This window comes from Pyxicephalus adspersus, chromosome 2, assembly GCF_032062135.1.
Source record: "Pyxicephalus adspersus chromosome 2, UCB_Pads_2.0, whole genome shotgun sequence".
Lineage (NCBI taxonomy): Eukaryota > Metazoa > Chordata > Amphibia > Anura > Pyxicephalidae > Pyxicephalus > Pyxicephalus adspersus.
Genome location: NC_092859.1, coordinates 137,646,093 through 137,650,829, shown reverse-complemented (window position 1 = coordinate 137,650,829; position 4,737 = coordinate 137,646,093).

Here is a 4,737-nt window from a genome sequence, read left to right as displayed (position 1 = left end):
ATCTTAAGAGGTGGAGATTGGGAGGTTCAAAGTGTGATGCTGTATCAGCCAACAGGGACCAGTTCAGCAAGAGGGGCCCAAGTCAGTTCTGTATTTTCTACAGCCTCCGCTGATTTTCAGTATTGCTGCAATCTTTCTACCTTATCTTGTAGAGATGAGTCTCTACAATCAAATATAATGTGTGCTAAATGTGTTTTATCCTCTTCAAGACCGTACTATTTCAGATACATATATTTTACTCTGTATGGATGTGCTATATAAATATTATACATGTGCCGGTTAACATCTTTCATGACTCTTTTGCATAGGAGTTTCAGTCATAGGAATTCTATAATAGGGCAGAGGTTGGACTAAGTCAACACCCTTCAAGTCCAAGTCGAGTCCCAAGTCATTGACACCAAGTCCCAAGTCAAGTCTCAATTCAACAAGAATTCTTCGAGTCCCAAGTCAAGTCACTTACTTTATCAAGTTATTTTCAAGTCGTACTTAGTCTGTTTTAATGCCTTCCTCTCCGCATTCCTTGTATTCTAAGTCCTCTAAGTTCGGCTCCCTCGGCTGACAGCTGAAGGGGACGGAGAGGAAGGCAGTGCGTCTTCTGTAACACTATCTTCCTCCCCACCCTCCTCAGCTGTCAGAGGAGAAAGCCGCGGACTTAGAATTCAAGGAGGGCTGGGAGGAAGGCAGTGTTACAGAAGACTCACTGCAAGTCCTGTTGCAAGGCGCTGGACAAAACCCCCAAGTTGAGTCGCAAGTCGCTTGACAAAATACACAAGTCGAGTCGCAAGTCATTTATTAGGTGACTCAAGTCCATGTCGAGTGTATCAAGCTTCAACCGCAATAACAGGGTGTTAGAATATTTGTCCCCTGGGGAGCAGAGGAGCTATGTGACTATTGCTGACGTGATTCGCGCTTAAGGAGGACGCATTAGTGCAGATTTTCTGCAGGTGCTCAATGGAGAGGTTATGCCCAGGACTGGCTTCAAAGTTTTCTATTTCAACTTGGAAACCCCTTCCACCCAGCTGTTGGAAGATTCATTACAACCACTCAAAGGGTCTCTCCTGGAACATACCTGGAAAACCATTTACCTGGTGATTTATAACACCTAAACCAGTCCTGGGGATAACCTCTCCATCCAGCACCTGCAAAAAATCTACACATTGGATTGATGAATGACTGATCAGGTATGACTATTCTTCAATCCTATTGAGGAGAGTACAGCTGGGTGCTGCTTTCTCGTCCTCATCTCTTCAAAGAACAGAACAGCACTGTGTATATAACACTCTTTTATTCATCTGTCACTGGAAACAATCATGAAAGATGAACTGGAAATATGTTGGGGCCAGGAGCAACCAAACCAAAACCAAATTTACCGGCAGCTGATCCTGTGTAAGTTCACTAGATGTAGTGACTGGATCTTCTTTTTTGAATACCAAAAGGACACACTTGGGGTTCAACTTACAAAATAGGGGATCTGACATTCCTTCAAATATTCCCTGGTGGGAATCTTCCAGGTCCATGTTTTTCAGTAATTACCACCAGGGAATATTTGAGGGAATGTAAGATTCACTGTTTTATATATAGAACCCTTGGTGACTGTTTACACCAGAGGTAGGCAAACTAGGCCATTTCAGGGGTGGGCGGGAGTACATTAGGCTAGACTCTGAGTCCCGCCCTATTGTCTCCACCCACCACCAGGGAATGCCCCCTGAAGTAAAATCCCTCTCCTCCGTATGCATTGCGGAAAAGAGGGATTTCCCTTAAGGGAGCCTACCCTATTTACCGCGCCAGCGGAATATCAACGCCAGCCGTGTTAAATAGGGGAGCAACAGCAAGGGGGCAGCACCAAAGCTCCGGCGGCTCCAGTAGTTCATAACGCCCCCTGGCAGATCGGGGTATTTTTAGGGACTGTGAAGAACTGCAAGAGCAATCAGGGAGCAGAGCTGACAGCTCCACAACTTGTATGTGTTCTTGGATAGAGTTTCTCTATCCAAGAACACAGGGAGTCCTGTGTTCCTGGATAGGGAAACTCTATCCAGGAATAGGGATAGTGATCCCTGATTGGCTGAGGAAAGCTTTCCTTTAGCCAATTATAGAGCACTAGAGGTCTTGAATGTCCCCATTTAACCTCTAGTGCCGCGGATCGCACACTGTTCTCAATGAATGCAACCGCAGCCACATTCATTGAGAAGATCCTCGGGGCACTAGAGGCTAAATCGGGACAAGTTTCCCCATTCATTCACCTGTAGTGCTCTGTGATTGGCTGGGAAAAGGAAAATCCTGATGATGCTTGAGCTGTCTTCAGGGTTTACCTTTCCTCAGCCAATCACAGAGCACTGGAGGTGATGGGGAGACTTGTCCCCATTTAACCTCTAGTGCCCAGGGATCCCACACTGACAGGAGGATTCCCACGGCTGTTCAGCCATGGGAATCATCCTGTCATTGTGGGATAACCTGAAAAAAATAAAAGTTAGTTACACAAATCACACACATTCAATAAATTACTTTAACATCATTTTTTTTTAACACATTTTTTTACACACAAATTTGCACCGTTGTAACCTATGTTTTTTCGGGTCGGGTCTATCACAATTCGCACAGCCATATTCGGGTTGAATATAAGGACAACCCAAATTATAACACCAACACTAATCACCGGTCACTAAAAGCTCCATGTTGTGTCCAGGAACCGTGCCAACCACAACATGAACGCAACCATGGCCACAAAATGGTGGCCAACCACTGCCATACGGTTCAATGAAAACTTGTAGCTCAACACATATCACAATAAACCATATTTCAGTAGCAGGAATCTTTTATTTTGAATATTTTCTATCCTGACAGGTTCACTTTAATATAATAAGAATGTAATACAGGGGACACAAACACAGGCCAGCCTGCCATAACAAGAAATGATATGATTACTCACACTTCATAGTAATAACATGGATCACTCCCACACAAGTGAATAGCTCAGCCTGCTGACAGACTCCTCCATTCACTCTGTCTACAGTTTCAAAACATCTAGTAAGTGGGCGTGTCTGTGTGGGGGCGTGTTTTCCCGCTCTGGCCGCACAGCTGACATCATTGTCGGTGTGGTGACTTAGGAAAGGACCCGGCTTGGGCCTCACATGGGCCGCAGCTATGCTGAAGACTGAGCGCATTTTCCACCTAAAGACCCAGCGGGGCCGGACCCTGCGAGCCGTGAGGGAGCATTATCTGAGGGAGGACGTGAGCTGCCGGAGCCCGCTGTGTGCAGCCTGTGCCCGGGGTGAGAGGACTGTGTGGAGCCGGGGCTGCTCCCATGTTTACTTAATGCTGTGTATCGAAGCTGATGCCTGGCCTTGCCAAGAATAAAAATGAAGTAATTGGCCCAATTGTGTTATTTGCAATGTCTGCATGCATTGAATATTTCTGGAAATGATCACATTTATTATTATAAAAAACAGGATTTATAAAGCACCAACATATTTAGCAGCGCTGTACATTAAATTACATGCATATATTATTTCTAGATCACATTGCATGCATTATTTCTAGAACTGATCACATTGCATGCATTCAGTATTGCTAGAATTTATCAGAAAATGCTGCTTGCAAACTTTTGTAGCTGCTGTTGGAAAGACAGGTCACCAAAGTTGGTTAGTTATGTGTTGAGGATCTGGTCTGTAACATTCCCCACCCTCTGTAGAATATGACACCCGGACTGTTTGGTAAGTTATATGGGTGTGGAAATATTCACATCCAAGATTTAAACTTTTTACACCCATCAGATGAATCTGTGACAGGAGAGCGCACAGCGGTGATTCCTGATTGGCTATTCATCAATCTCATAACGTAGGGGGACCACTGCACATGCGTCTGATTTTCACCTGGCATCCTGGGCTGACAAATGTCCAGCATTGATTGATGAATGACCGTTCTGAAAGGATTGCTTTGCCTTGCTATGGTTATGGTCATCCTCCCCTGTCTGTAGAACAGCGTGTACAGCACTCATTCATTATTCTGTTATGGAAATGATCACAAAAGATTGTTTCCATCGACAATCATCTGACATCTATCGGACTTTTGCTGAAAGGCAGGGTTTTATTTTGGAAGGCGTGAGGTGATGTTTTTTCTGCAATAAAACATACTCGCCTGTTTTTTTGCTCCCTTAAATTGCAACTAAAGCTGTGGCACTTGCCTAGCAGGCGAAAACTGCTTAGTGATCTTTGGCCATCTTAATTGGCCTTCCCGTCATCAGGTAATTCCCATGTAAGCGTTGGGAGTTCAACAAAGATTACCAGCCTGATCATACAAATTTAGTTCCACTTTCGGCAGTAAATAAGACAGAGGGCAGGCCGCCCCCAAAAAGTTTAGAAAAAAAAAGTTTTTTCCAATATGTAAAAGTGATATCCACCATTTACATAGTGTTAATAATGTGATGATGGGTCCTCCTAACACAACTCACTATAATACATGTGTAAATGGGCGCAGAATTAAAAATTATAACACATATCACAATAAACCATATTTCAGTAGCAGGAATCTTTTATTTTGAATATTTTCTATCCTGACAGGTTCACTTTAATATAATAAGAATGTAATACAGGGGACACAAACACAGGCCAGCCTGCCATAACAAGAAATGATATGATTACTCACACTTCATAGTAATAACATGGATCACTCCCACACAAGTGAATAGCTCAGCCTGCTGACAGACTCCTCCATTCACTCTGTCTACAGTTTCAAAACATC